Source organism: Loxodonta africana, chromosome 26 (assembly GCF_030014295.1).
Source record: "Loxodonta africana isolate mLoxAfr1 chromosome 26, mLoxAfr1.hap2, whole genome shotgun sequence".
NCBI lineage: Eukaryota > Metazoa > Chordata > Mammalia > Proboscidea > Elephantidae > Loxodonta > Loxodonta africana.
In genome coordinates this window covers 41,685,940-41,702,317 of record NC_087367.1, presented here as the reverse complement: position 1 = coordinate 41,702,317, position 16,378 = coordinate 41,685,940, and the positions used below count along the sequence as shown (strand labels likewise).

General features: G+C 39.3%; 1 protein-coding gene across 5 annotated transcripts in view; it reads right to left on the bottom strand.

The window, feature by feature from the left end:
* Window positions 1–16,378, bottom strand: part of STAG1 (STAG1 cohesin complex component) — a 519,923-nt gene that overhangs the window by 364,862 nt on the left and 138,683 nt on the right. Inside the window, exon 2 of one of the 5 annotated variants that reach the window (XM_064277282.1) lies at window positions 14,348–14,823. The exons of the other annotated variants lie outside the window; for them this stretch is intronic. The gene's annotated coding sequence lies outside the window, so the exon portion shown is untranslated. The remainder of the gene's footprint in view (window positions 1–14,347; window positions 14,824–16,378) is intronic. 5 annotated transcript variants of the gene reach the window in all.

Below are 16,378 nucleotides of genomic sequence, written 5' to 3'. Positions count from 1 at the left end.
CTACACAAAACAATTTACAGATTCAACATAAACTCTGTAAAAATTCCAACAGCCTTCCTGCAGAAATGGAAAAGCCAACGTCCAAATTTATGTGGAACTTCTAAGGGCCAAACAGCCCAAACAATCTTAAAATAGAAGAACAAAGTAGGAGAGCTCACAGTTCCAGATTTCAAAAAGTATTATTAAGCTCTAGTAATTAAACAGAAAAAAATAAATAAATAAAAATAAATTTTTTTTTAATATTTTAATTAAACAGTGTGGTACTCATTTAAGAATACACATAGAAACCATAGAATAGAATTAAGAATCCAGAAATAAACCCACACAATGAAGGTCAACTGATTTTCAACATGGTATAAAGACCATTCAATAAAGAAATAGTCGGCAACAAGTAGTGATGGGATGAATGAAGCTGGACCTCGTCCTCACACCAAATACAAAAATTAACTCAAAATGGATCAACGAACTAAATATAATAGTTAAAACCATAAAACTCCTCCCAGCTAGCATAGAGATAAATCTTCAGGAAGACCTGGGGCTTGGAAATAGATCCTTAGATGGCACACTATAAGCATGAAGGACAAAGGAAAAACAACTAACTTGGACTTCAACAAAATTAAACACATTTGTGCATCAAAGGACACCATCAAGAAACTGAAAAGACAAAATGAGAAAAAATTTGCAAATCATATATCTAATTAGGTTCTAGTAGCCATAACATAAAAATAACATTTACAATTCAACAAGAAGAACCCAATTTAAAAATGGGCAAAGAAACTGAATAGACGTTTCTCCAAAGAGATACATATGGCCAGAAAGCACACGAAAAGATGCTCAACATCATTAGTCATTCTAAAATTAAACCAGTTGCCATCAAACCGATTCCAATTCATAGTGACCCTACAAGACAGAGCAGAATTGCCCCATAGGGTTTCCAAGCAGTAGCTGGTGTATTCAAACTGACGAGTGCTTAACCACTGAACTACCAGGGCTCCCATTAGTCATTAGAGAAACACAAATCAAATCCACAATGTGATACCGCTTCACACCTACCAAGATGGCTACAATTAAAGCAAGCAATCAAAACAAGTGTTGGTGAGGATGTGAAGAAACTGGAACTCTCACACATTGCTAGTAGTAATGTAAAACAGTGCCGCTACTGTGTAAAATAGTTTGACAGTTATTTAAAAAAGATAAACTTAGAATTACCATAAAACCCAGCAATTCCAATCATAAGAATATACCCCCAAAGGATTAAAAACAGGAATCAAATATTTGTACATGAATGTCCATAAAACAGTTGCCATCAAGTTGATTCCAACTCACAGTGGCCCAATAAGACAGAGTAGAACAGCCCTCATAGGGTTTCCAACGAGCAGTTGGTGGGTTTGAACTGCCAATGGTTAAGAGGCGAGCACTTAACCGCTCCACTACCAGGGCTCCATGAACATCCATAGCAAGACTATTTATAATACTCAAAAAGATGAATATAACTCAAATGTCCATCAACTGATGAATGAACAAAACATGGTATATATAAAATGGAATACTGTTCTGCCAAAAAAGGGAAAAAAAGTACTGACACACGCTACGTAGTGCATGAACTTTGAAAACATGTTAAATGAAAGAACAGACACAAAAAGTCAAATATTATGCAGTTCCATTTATATAAAATATCCAAAGCAGGTAAATCCAGAGAGACAGTGTATTAGTAACTGTCAGGTACTAGCAAAAGAGAAGAATATTGAATATACCATGGACTGCCAGAAGAAGGAACAAATCTCTCCTGAAGGAAATACAGCAAGAATGCACCTTAGAAGTGCGGACGGCAAGACTTCGTATCATGTACTTTGAAGATGTTATCAATCAGGAGGGAACAGTCACTGGAGAAGGACATAGAGCTTGGTAAAGTAGAGGGTCAGCAAAAAAGAGGAAGACCCTCGAGGAGATGGATTGACACAGTGGCTGCAACAATGGGCTCAAGCATAGCACGACTGTGAGGATGGTGCAGGACCAGGCAGTGTTTTGTTCTGTTGTACATAGGGTCACTATGATGACAGAACTGACTCAATGGCACCCAACAACAATAACAACAGAGGAAGAGAAAGGATCCCTGGTGGTGCAGTGATAAATTACTTGGCTGCTAACTTGCAAGGCTGGAGGTTCAAATCCATTGCCGCTTCGTGGGACAAAGATGTGGCAATCCGCTTCCGTAAGATTTACAGCCTTGGAAACATATGGGACACTTCTACCCTGCCCTATAAGATCGCTATGAGTTCGAATCAATTTGACAGCAATGAGGAGAAGAGTAACGGGGAGTGACTGCTTGCTTGATGGGTACAGGCATTCTTATGGAGTGATGAAATGTGTTGGAACTAGACAGAGGTGGTGGTTTCACAACATTTTGAATGTACTGTCACTTAACTGTACATTGCAAAACTTAATTTTATATTATGTGAATTTCACCCTAATTAAAAAAAAAAAAGATGTAATACAGGCAAAATTAAGATGTTGCAAACTAGAAACAACTAAGGCAAAAGAACTAAAGGAATTACTGCCGCCCAGGTCCACCCTGCAACCAATGGCAGACACCTTCATCAGAACCATTTTCTCTTTGTTTTTTGACCTTTTTTGTTTGTTTTTTTCTCTCTCTTCTTTCCTTTCTCCTACCTAGCTATCCCCGCATGCCATCCCCTCCCCTTCTTGACAGGCCTTGAGTTTTTGTTTTATTATGTTCCTTTCTTTTCTTTTTTTCTGTTTCTTCTCTCCTTTTTTCCCTCCTTTCCTTTCTCCCACACACTTATCCCTATGCACCACCCCTGCCCCTTCTCAAGGGGCTGTGGCGCAAAACGTACTACTTGGCTGGAGACTCACTGCCTGCGGCCCCCCTGAATCTGCACAGCCATCACCAACCACCTCCCTCAGCACCATTTTATCTCTCTAATTTATTTATCAATCTTTTTTTCTGTTTTTTTTTTTTTTTTTTTTGCTGTTGTTTCTTCTCTCTCTCCCTTCCTTCTTTTCCTTTCTCCTATCCACTTAGCCCCATTCTCTGTCTTTCCCCACTTCTTGGCAGACTGTGATGTACCACTTGGCTAGAGAGCCACTGGCACATGGGCTCGTGGATCTGCCTCGCCCCCACATGCCAAATCCTACCATACTTCTATTTACTTTCTTCCTTCATTTCCTTTTCTTAATTTTTGCTGTTTTTCTGCTTTTGTTTCTCTCTCTTATTTAACACACCTAGTCAGCTTGGCATATCACAACCTCTCCTTTCCCTCCTGCCTATCTGCACTGTGTGCCAAGTGCCACACGACTGAGCAGCACCAACGAAGTCCCCCAGACTTCGCCCTGCACTACCCCCTAGCCTTGCCCTGCACTGCCACAGCCCCGCTCCATCACCCCCAGTTCATGCTGCAAACTACCCGTCTCTGCCCCTTCCATCCCTGCTAGACTTGCCCTTCTTGACCATAGCTCAGTGGCTAGACCAGCCCACCTGGATATGATGGTGAGAAGTATTGTGCCCAAAGGCAAGCAAGCAACAAAACAGGCCCAGCCCACCTGCCAAGACATAACCAAGTAAAGCAAAAAAGAGAGGATCATCAAAGATTTGCTGACAGAAAACTTCCCAATATCATGAAGGATGAAAAGCCGACCATCTCAGAAACTCAACAAACCCCATATAGGTCAGACCCCAAAAGAAAATCACCAGGACATATCATAATCACACTTGATAAAGCCGAAGACAAAGAATTCTGAGAGCAGCTCAAAAAAGACAAAAAGTCACGTACAGAGGGGAAACAGTAAGACTAAGCTCTCATTACTCAGCAGAAACCATGCAGACAAGAAGGCAATGGGAAGACATAAAAACTGCCAAGAAAGAATAACATATCCTGCAAAACTCTCACTCAAATATGACGGTGAAATTAGGACATTTCCAGGTAAACAGAAATTAAGGGAATATGTTAAAACCCAACCAAACTTAGGAGGATTATTAAAGGGACTCCTATGATTAGAGAATCGACAACATGAGACAACAACCTGAATCTAGCACATAAGACAGCATCAGCCAGAAATCAACCTAGATAATAAACTCTCACGGATAAAACAAAACTAAAAAATTTAAAACAGGGAACCAGAGAGCTCAATCTGTAGATGACAATTTCAGAACAATAAAAGAGGGAATAAATGGTGTATGTGTAGAACTTTCAAATGGGGAGGAAGTCAAGGTGATAGTAAGTAATAAAAGACTGGTTTAAACTCAGGAAAATACGGGTAAAATTTCAAGGTAACTGCAAAGTTAAAAAACTTACTCATAAAAGAAGAAAACATGGAAATCTACAAAAACTAAAGAAACGAAACATAAAAAATCCACAAACAAAAGGAATTCAGCACAGAAGAGTGACAGAAACAAAGAAAACATCAGCACTACAAAATAACAGCAATAAATTCACACCTAGAAAGAAACTCAACAAAGATACAGAATATCTAAAGACAACAACCAACCAACCTGACATCACAGATATACACAGAACACTCCATCCAGTAAAGTACATGTTCTTCTCCAATGCACATGCAATGTTCTCCAGAGTAGACCACATCTTAGGCCAGAAAGCAATGCTCAACAAAATCCAAAGCATTCAGATAATAAAAAATATCTTCTCTCATCACAACTGAATCAAAGTAGAAATGAATAAGAAGAGCAAGGAAAAAAAAAATCAAATACATGGAAACTGAATAACATTATGCTTAAAAACAAGTGGGTAATAGAAGAAATCAAAGATGGAATCGAAAAATTTTTAGAATCAAACAAGAATGAAAATACATCATATCAAAATCTTTGGGACCCAACAAAAGCAAAGCTTAGCAGTCAATTTACAGCAATAGATGGCACACATCAAAAAAGAAAGGGACAAAACCAAAACACTAGCCACACAACTCAAACAAATAGAAAGAGGACAGCAAAATAAGCCGACAGCCACCAAAAGAAAGGAAATAATAAAGATCAGGGCAGAAATAAACAAAATAGAGAAGAGAAAAAAATAGAAGGAATCAACAAAACCAAAAGCTGGTTCTCTGAAACGATCAACAAAATCAACAAACCAATGGCCAAACTGAAAAAAGAAAAACAAAGAAGGATATTACAACAGGCCCAACAGAAATAAAAAGGATCATAACAGAGTACTATGAAAAACTATACTGCAACAAATTTGAAAACCATGGGGAAACGGACAAATTTCTACAAATACACTACCTACCCAAACTAACACAAGCTGAAGCTGAAAATCTGAACAGTCCCATAACAAGATAAGAGATTGAAAAGGTAAAAAAGAAGCTCCCAAGAGAAAAAAAAAACAAAAATCCTGGCCCAAATGGCTTCAGTGGAAATTTCTACCAAACATTCAGAGAAGACCTTATACCCATACTACTCAAACTACTTCAGAACACAGAAAAGGAAGTGATACTTCCGAATTCTTTCTATGAAGCCAGCATAACCGTGATAGCAAAACTAGGCAGAAAAAAAAAAAAAAAAAAGACACACACACACACAAAAAAAATTACACACCAATATCTCTCATGAGGGAAACCCTGGTGGCGTAGTGGTTAAGTGCTACGGCTGCTAACCACAGGGTCAGCAGATCAAATCCGCCAGGCGCTCCTTGGAAACTCTATGGGGCAGTTCTACTCTGTCCGATAGGGTTGCTATGAGTCTCTCATGAATATAGATACAACAATTCTCAACAAAATTGTAGCCAAGAGGATTCAGCATCGTATCAAAGAAATAATGCACCATGACCAAGTGGGATTCATTATATATATATAATGAAATTCTGGTCCAAATACCAAAAGCTTCTTTAAAGAGGTGGAAAAATTAATCATTAACTTTATATAGAAAAGGAAGAGCCCTCAGGTAAGTAAACCACTACTAAAGAAGAATAAATGAAGGACTTGCACTACCTGACCTCAGATAGTCACCACCTGACTATGCAGCTGCGATAGTCAAAACGACCTGGCCAATGGAACAGAATAGAGAACCAAGAGCAGAAATCGATGAAACTGAAAACACAAAAATAATAGAGAAAAAACAAAGAAATAAAATCTGGTTGTCTGAGGGGTGGGGGGTGGGGAGGTGTCAATGATATTGATAAAACATAAGCCAAAATGACAAAGGTAAGGAAAAGAGGACACTAGTAATAAATACCAGGAATAAAAGAGGGGATATGACCACAGGCCCAAAAAAACATTAAAAGGAAATTCATGAAATAATACGAACGACTTTATGCCCACATATTCAACAACTAAGATGAAATGGACAGTTTCTTGTAAAAATATAAATACCTAAACTCACTCAATAAAAACAGATAATCTGATTAGACCAATACCCAACAAAGAAAATACACTTTTGTTTAAAACCTTCCAACAAAGAAAATCAAAGACCCAAATTGCTTCACTGGGGAATTCTACCAAACACTTAAGGAAGTGGTAATGTCAATTCTACACAATCTCTTCCACAAAAGAGAAGAGAGAAAACCCCCCAATTGATTTTAAAAGGCCAGCATTACTCTAGTCTCAAAACAAGACAAAGGCATTACAAGACTGCTACAGAAAAATATATCCTCCATGAAAAAAACTTCAGCAAAGTCTTAACAAATCAAATCCACTTTGCTGTCATTGTTATCAGGTGCGTCAAGTCGGTTCCAACTCATACCGAGCCCATGCACAACAGAACAAAACACTGCCTGGTCCTGATCCATCCTTACAATCGTTGTCATGCTTGAGCTCATTGTTTCAGCCACTGTGTCAATCCATGTCATTGAGGGTCTTCCTCTTTTCCGACGACCCTGTACTCTGCCAAGCATGATGTCCTTCTCCAGGGACTGTTCCCTCCTGACAACATATCCAAAGTATGTAAGATGCAGTCTTGCCATCCTTGCCTCTAAGGAGCATTCTGGCTGCACTTCTTCTAAGACTGCTTTGTTTGTTCTTTTGGCAGTCCATGGTATAGTCAATATTCTTCGCCAACACCACAATTCAAAGGCGTCAATTCTTCTTCAGTCTTCCATATTCATTGTTCAGCTCTCACATTCATATGATGCGATTGAAAGTATCATGGCTTGGGTCAGGTGCACCTTAGTCTTCAGGATGACATCTTTGCTCTTTAACACTTTAAAGAGGTCCTTTGCAGCAGATTTACCCAATGCTATGCATCTTTTGATTTCTTGACTGATGCTTCCATGGCTGTTGATTGTGGATCCAATCAAAATGAAATCCTTGACAACTTAAATCTCCATTTATCACGATGTTGCTCATTGGTCCAGTTGTGAGGATTTTTGTTTTCTTTATGTTCAGGTGCGATCCATACTGAGGGCTGTGGTCTCTGATCTTCATTAGTAAGTGCTTCAAGTCCTCTTCACTTTCAGCAAGCAAGCTTGTGTCGTCTGCATAACGCAGGTCGTTAATGAGTCTTCCTCCAATACTGATGCCCCATTCTTCTTCATATAGTCCAGCTTCTCGGATTATTTGCTCAGCATACATATTGGCTAGGAATGGTGAAAGAATACAACCCTGACGCACACCTTTCCTGACTTTAAACCAATCAGTATCTCCTTGTTCTGTCCGGACAACTGCCTCTTGATCTCTGTATAGGTTCCTCATGAGCACAATTAAGTGTTCGGAATTCCCATTCTTTGTAATGTTATCCATAGTTTGTTATGATCCACAGAGTCAAATGCCTTTGCATAGTCAATAAAACACAGGTAAACATCCACCTGGTATTCTCTGCTTTCAGCCAGGATCCATCTGACATCAGCAATGATATCCCCAGTTCCACATCCTCTTCTGAAACCAGCCTGAATTTCTGGCAGTTCCCTATCGATATACTGCTGCTGCTGTTTTTGAATGATCTTCAGCAAAATTTTGCTTGCGTGTGATATTCATGATACTGTTCTATAATTTCCACATTCGGTTGGATCACCTTTCTTGGGAATAGGCAGAAATATGGATCTCTTCCAGTCAGTTGGCCAGGTAGCTGTCTTCCATATTTCTTGGCATAGATGAGTGAGCACTTCCAGTGCTGCATCTGTTTGTTGAAACATCTCAGTTTATATTCCATCAATTCCTGAAGCCTTGTTTTTCGACAATGCCTTTGGAGCAGCTTAGACTTCTTCCTTCAGTACCATCGGTTCCTGATCATATGCCATCTCTTAAAGTGGCTGAACATAGACTAATTCTTTTTTTTATAATGACTCTGTGTATTCCTTCCATCTTCTTTTGATGCTTCCTGCATCGTTTAATATCTTCCCCACAGAATCCTTCGTTATTGCAACTCGAGGCTTCAGTTTTTAATTCAGTTCTTTCAGCTTAGAAACGCCGAGCATGTTCTCCCCTTTTGGATTTCCAACTCCAGCTCTTTGCACATGTCATTATAATACTTTGTCTTCTCGAGCCGCCCTTTGAAATCTTCTGTTCAGTTCTTTTACTTCATCAATTCTTTCTTTTTCTTTGGCTGCTTGACGTTCGAGAGCATGTTTCAGAGTCTCCTCTGACATCCATCTTGGTCCTTCCTTTCTTTTCAGTGACCTCTTGCTTTCCTCATGGATGATGTCCTTGATGTCATTCCATAACGCATTTGGTCTTCAGTCACTAGTGTTCAATGCGTCAAATCTTTCTTCAGATGGTCTCTAAATTCAGGTGGGATATACTCAAGGTCATATTTTGGCTCTTGTGGATCTGCTCTGATTTTCTTCCGTATCAGCTTGAACTTGCATATGAGTAATTGCTGATTTGTTGCACAGTCGGACCCTCTCCTTGTTCTGACTGATGATATTGAGCTTTTCCGTCGTCTCTCCACAGATGTAGTCAATTTGATTTCTGGCGAGGTCCATGTGTATAGTCACCGTTTATGTTGGTGAAAGAAGGTATTTGCAGTGAAGATGTCATTGGTCTTGCAAAATTGTATCATTCAATCTCTGGCACTGTTTCTATCATCAAGGCCATATTTTCCAACTACTGATCCTTCTTTGTTTCCAACTTTCGCATTCCAAACACCAGTAATTATCAATGCATCTTGATTGCATGTTCAATCAATTTCAGACTGTGGCAGCTGATAAAAATCCTCTATTTCTTCATCTTTGGCCCCAGTGGTTGGTGCATAAATTTGAATAATAGTTATATTAACTGATCTTCCTTGTAGGCATATGGATATTATCCTATCACTGACAGCGTTGTACTTCAGGATAGGTCTTGAAATGTTCTTTTCGATGATGGACGCAACATTATTCCTTTTCGAGTTGTCATTTCTAGCACAGCAGACTATATGATTGTCCAATTCAAAATGGCCAACACCAGTCCATTTCAACTCACTAATGCCTAGGATATTGATGTTTATGTGTTCCATTTCATTTCTGATGATTTCCAATTTTCCTAGATTCATACTTCATATATTCCAGGCTCCAAGTATTAATGGATGTTTGCAGCTGTTTCTTCTCATTGTGAGTCATGCCACATCAGCAAATGAGAGTCCCGAAAGCTTTACTCCAGCCATGTCATTCAGGTCGACTCTACTTTGAGGAGGCAGCTCCTCCCCAGTCATCTTTTGAATGTCTTCCAACCTGGGGGCTCATCTTCCAGCACTATATCGGACAATGTTCCACTGTTATTCATAAGGTTTTCACTGGCTAATGCTTTTCAGAAATAGGCTGCCAGGTCCTTCTTCCTAGTCTGTCTTAGTCGGAAAGCTCAGCTGAAACCTCCCCTCCACAGTTGACCCTGCTGGCATCTGAATACCAGTAGCATAGCTTCCACCATCACAGCAACACACAAGCCCCCACGGTACAACAAACTGACAGACACTAATACATATAAAAAGATAATACATCATGACCTAGCGAGGCTTATCCTGGGAATGCAAGCTAAGTTCAACATTCAAAAGCTAATGTAGTTCACCTTATTAACAGTATACAGGAGATGTAAGCATTTAATGCACATGATTACTCCGATAGATGCAGAAGTAGTATAAGACAAAATTCAGGAACAAAAGGAAACTTCATCAACCTGATAAGACAAAAACTAAACCCACTGCTACCGAGTTGATTCTGACTCACAGCAACTCTATAAGACAGAGTATAACTGCCCCATCAGGTTTCCAAGGAGCGAATCATGGACTCGAAATGCCAACCATTTTGGTTAGCAGCCTGAGCTCTTACGCACTGTCCAACCCAGGCTCCAACCTGATAAAGGTCATCTACAAAAAAGGCCTACTACTAATAATGTATTAAATGGTGAAAGACTAAACGCTTTCCCCGTAAAAGAAAAAACAAGGCAAAAAACATCTGCTCATAATATTGCTCTTCAATATCTGCTGCTGTTGTGTTCCATCAAATCAATTCTGACTCAACTGTCCCACAGGGTTTCCTAGGGTGTAATCTTTTACGAGAACAGGCTGTCAGGTCTTTTCTCCCACGGAGTGGCTGATGGGTTCGAACCACTAACCTATCGTTCAGCCAAGCATTTAAACAGTGTACCACCTGGGCTCCCTCTTTAACATCTACTGTGTAAATCTAACCAAATATGTGCAGGGTCTATACAGATGAAAGCAACTGAAGAGATTCTATTAAATAAATGGAGATACAAATGGTGGTAAAAGACTGAATGGTAACGGTAACGTGGAAATTCTCCCCCAGAATGGTCTATAGATGCAGCCAATAAATCACCAGAGATTTCTGAATGAAACTGACAAGCTGAATGTAAAATATATATGAAAAGGCTAAGGGTAATTCCAACAGTTAAACATTTTGAAACAGAGAACAATAATAGGAAGCACAATGCCTGATTTCAAGACTTTCTATAAAGCAACAGTAATTACAATACTATCTGACTGGCAAAAAGACAGATACATAAATCAATGAAACAATACCGGTTTCAGTGAGAGCCTCAAATAAATACAACCGAGTTTTCACAACAGTGCAAAGACAATTCAATGAAAAGACTCAACAAATGGTGCTGGAACACTTCAACATATATAACCAAAAAAACCCACTGCCGTCGAGTCGATTCATATGCTACATATACAGTATAAATACATGTAGAATATATATATTCTCAACTCTTCCAAGTACCTTAAAAAAATTGAACTGAATATGGATCACAGACCTAAAACTACAGATGTAAACCTATAAAACGATTAGAAAAAACTATGTAAGAAAATCTTTGTGATCTTGAATTAGACAAACTGTTCTTACGTGACACCAAAAGCAACATCTAATTTAAAAAAACAAAAAGATTACCTGGACTTAATCTTTCGCTCTGTAAAAGACACTATTACAATATGAAAAAACAAGTCATAGACCCTAAAAAAAAACCTGCAAATTACATGTCTGACAAACAACTTGTAAGTACAATACAGAACACTCAAAATTCAATAAGAAAACAAACAACTTAATTTTTTTTAATGGGCAAAAGATATAAACGGACATTTCACCAAAGAAGATAAATGGTGGCAAACATGCAAATACATGCTTAAATCTTCATCATTATGGAAATTATAATACATAGATAATCGAATGACTAAAAGAAGCGATCATTTCAAGAGCTGGTGAGGAGGTAGGGCAACCAGAAATTTCATGCAGTGCTAGTGGAATGCAAAACAGCACAGTACCTTTGGAAACCAGCTTAAGAGTTCCTTAGAAAGTTAAACACGCACTCACCATATGACCCAGCAATACCAAGGCCTTGGTTTTTATCCAAGTGAAAAAGAAGTTTATGTTCATACAAAAACATGTACACAAATGTTTATAGCAGTTCTATTCATAATAGCCAAAAACTAAAAACATTCCAAAAATATCCTTCAGTGGAAGATTGGATAAACATACTATGTTACATTCATACAGTGGAATACTACTCAACAATAGAAAGGAATAACTATTGATAGACACCACAATACAGATGAATCTTAAATGCATAGATTACACATACACTGTATAATCCCACTTACATGATATTCTGGAAAATGCAAAACTGCAGGCAGGGATGAAGAAAAGATGAGTGGTTCCCAGAGGTAAGAGGTAGAAGAGGAGGACTGACTACAAATGGATTACACATAATGGAATTTTAGAGGTTATGGGGTGGTTCTGTATGTTGATTGTGGTCACAGTCACATTTTATCTACTTGGCAAAAAACAAAGAATGTACTACAAAATGAATAATTTCCTATATGCAAATCAAAAATAAAATATACTATATTTCTTACACAAATAATGCACGCCTTCTATGTTTGTTTGCAAACCACACCCTCCCATCACGAGGCGTTTTCATAAGTATGATGAAAGGATGCAACCCTGACGAACAATTTTCTTGATTTTAAACCATGCAGTGTATCCCCTTGCTCCATTCAAATGACTGCCTCTTAGTCTATGCACAGGCTCCTCATCAGCACAATTAAAAAAAAAAAAAAAAAAACAGTGCTCAGCACAATTAAGTGTACTGGAATTCCCATTCTTCCTGACATTATCCATAATTTGTTACGATCCACACAGTCCAATGCCTCTACATAGTCAATAAAACACAGGTAAACACGTCTCTGGTATTCTCATGACAAACAGAAAAGATTGAAGTTGTCAAGGATTTCATTTTACTTGGATCTACAGTCAATGCCCATGGAAGCAGCACTCAGAAAATCAAACAACATACTGCACTGGGCAAACTGGCTGCAACATACCTCTCTGAAGTGTAAAAAACCAAAGATGTCACTGTGAGGATTAAGGTGTGCCTGACCCAAGCCATGTTCTTTTCAGTCGTCACATACACATGTGAAGACTGGACAATGAATAAGGAAGGCAGGAAAAACTGACACCTTTGAATCATGGTGTTGGCAATGAATACTGAATATGCCATGGACTGCCAGAAAAACAAACAAGTCTGTCTTGGAAGAAACACAGCCAGAATCTTCCTTGGAAGTGAAGATGGTAAGACTTTGTGTCACGTACTTTGGACACGTTATTAGGACGAGCGACCAGTCTCTAGAGACGGATATCATGCTTGATTAAAGTAGGGTCAGCGAAAAAGAGGAAGACCCTCAACGACAAGACCTGACACAATGGCTGCAACGATGATTCTGAGAATGCAGCAGGACCAGGCGGTGTTTCATTCTGTTGTACGTAGGAAAGCTTAATTCAGAATGAACTCGGTGGCACTTAACAAGAAGAAGAATGTGAGGAACAGAAAAATGAAATGTTTTTCATATTTATATGTTATTTGTTCTTTTTTCACTCAGAAATGTGTTGTGGACATTTGACCTCTGTCTTAGTCATCTAGTGCTGCTATAACAGAAATACCCCAAGTGGGTGGCTTTAACAACGGCAAATTTATTCTCTCACAGTCTAATAAGCTACAAGTCCAAATTCACGGCATCAGTTCCAGGGGAAGGCTTTCTCTCTGTTGGCTCTGGAGGAATCTTCATCAATCTTCTCCTGGTAGAGAAGCTTCTTAGGCACAAGGGCCCCGAGTCCAAAGGAAGCCCTCAGCTCCCAGGGCTTCTTTCTTGGTGGAATGAGGCTTCCATGGCTCTCTGCTCACTTCTCTCTTTTATATTTCAAAAGAGACTGACTTAAGACACTGTCCTAGCCATTTAGTGCAGCTACAACAGAAATACTGCAAGTGGATGGCTTTAACAAAAAGAAGTTAATTCTCTCACAGTCCAGTAGGCTAGAAGTCTGAATTCCGGGCGCCGGTTCCAAGGGAAGACTTTCTCTCTCTGTCGGCTCTGGAGGAAGGTCCTTATCATCGGTCTTCCCTTGGTCTGGGAGCAACTCGGCGCAGGAACCTCAGGCCCAAAGAATGAACTCTGTTGCCGGTGCTGCTTTCTTGGTAGTATGAGGTCCCCATGTCTCTCTGATCCCTTCTCTCTTTTAAATCTCAAAAGAGGCTGGCGCCAAGTTGAAAGACATTTTTAGAGGATAAAATTCAATCCATGAAGGCACTATCTAATCCTATAGATCTCACCAATATAACTGCCGCTAATCTATCTCATTAACATCATAGTGATAGGATTTACAAAACATAGGGAAATCATATCAGATGACAAAATGGTAGACAATCACACAATACTGGGAATCATGACCCAGCCAAGCTAACAGATATTTTGGGGGGACATAATTCAATCCATGAGAACCTCATTTTTTATAATTATTATTTCATAACATTTGTGTTATTTAAATAATGGTTTAAGTAAATATACTTAAACCATTCCTCTGTGGAAATTTAGCCTGTCCCCAATTTTCTACTGCAATATGCAATGCATCGGGACTCGACATCACCTAACAAGAACAATGTAAGCAATGCTGTCACATACCCTTGCTTAACTGTATGAACATTCTCATAGACAGATTCCTAGTTGTTGTTGACCATGGTTGGGGTCAGGTGCACCTTAGTCCTCAATTTTTTTTAGCACTTTAACTTTTTTTTTTTTTCTTAATTCTTTAAAGAGGTCTTTTGTAGCAGCTTTGCCCAGTGAAATACATTGTTTGATTTCTTGACTGATACTTCCGTGGGCATTGATTGGATCCAAGTAAAATCAAATCCTTGACAACTTCAATTTTTTCTGTTTATTATAAGGTTGCTTATTCATCCAGTTGTAAGGATTTTTGTTTTATGTTGAGGTGCAACCATACTGCAGGTGTAGTCTTTGACTGTCATCAATAAGAGCTTCAAGTCCTCTTCCCTTTCAGCAAGCAAGGTGGTGTCATCTACATAGTGCAGCCTATTAATGACTCTTCCTCCAATCCTGGTGCTGCGTCCTTCTTGATATAGTACAGCTTCTTAGATTATCTGCCGAGCATACAGACTAAATAAGTATGGTGAAAGGATACAACCGCAATGTCACCTTTCTAGTACTAAACACTTATGCAATTTTTTACTGCCCAATTGCCCTCTGAAAATACTATACCAATTTATACTCACTCCATGAGGGTATGATGCAGTACTTTAATATAAATATAAGCTTAATACATATTTAAATTAATTTCAATTAGTACAGTTTTAGTTTTAAGCCAGTATAACTTTAAGAGGGAGAGGTCAACAGCTTACCCTCCCCACTCTAGCTTCTGATGTTGCTTTGAAAATAAAATCCACTGCAAGACTTTTGAATCATCAGCCAAGGTATTTAAAAATGGTTTCAAGATACTTGCAAGATTTTCAGCACCTCAATCTGGGGGGGGATTATCCAATAGATAAGGTAAACACCACTCTGATCTTCTTTACCAGATCATCTGTGGAGATCAATTTCATATGCACTTCTGGTGAAACCCATGCGAAAACATTCACTACAGATTAGTAAACAAACACAAGTAAGCTAGTGCTTATTAGGTCATCCACTCAGGTCAGGGACTGTAAATTTGAAAAGAGGCTTTGATTCTGTAGCGAGGTGCTATGAGGTTGGGAAGAGGGACAGATGCCAGCCATACCTGGAAGCAGAATCTTTGATGTGGTGAAAAAATACAAAATTTCTCACAAAACATGATCTAGTAAGCAAGGTAACCACCGTGTTTACATTGCCCATTGGATAATCTGCCCCGACATCAATGCTTGTCTATTTTACTCCTTTAAAGATATCTTTATAGCAGTATGGAAACACTATGGAAAACCTGGTGGTGCAGTGGTTAAGCACTATAGCTGCTAAACAAAAGGCTGGCAGTTACAATCCACCAGCTGCTTCTTGGAAACTCTACGGGGGCAGTTCTATTCTACCTATAGGGTCATTGTGAGTTGGAATCAACCCGACAGCAACAGGTTTTGAGTTTTTTGGTTTCGATAAGAGTATATATTGTGAGGTGGAATCAAGACAGACGGTTCCGGCGAATCCTCTTACAACAGAGACCCGAAAAAAAACAAGAGAAACAAGTATATCGATAACAAGCTAGGAGCCTTGATCATCAAAGGCAAGCCTAGAAAACGAAATGAGGGGCAGGGGAACGAAGAGACGGTTCAGAAGCGGACAGGAGTTATGGGACCTAAATCACGAGGAACCCTCAAGCCCCGTTCCCAGGAGCAGCATCGGTGAACTGGTGCTACCGTTTCGCCACAGTTTCCTCAGGGAGAAGCAGCCAACCACACAGCCTATTCACACCTCCAGAATCAGAGAAGGACGGCACTCTCAGCAAAACTAAGTGGTTTGCATATATTTTACCACACCCCCCCCCACCAAGGCGCCCCAGCTCCCAAGCTGGCATCAGCAGTTGATTTCCCTGGGTCTCAGATAGGCCTGTTGAGCACCTAGAGCCATCATCCTGACCGTGGAGAAGAAATAAATTTGCAATTCAGGGAAGAGATAATTTGCCAGCCCCACTAAGCAGGGGAGCTCAGGACAGAAGTGGCTACTGTGCAG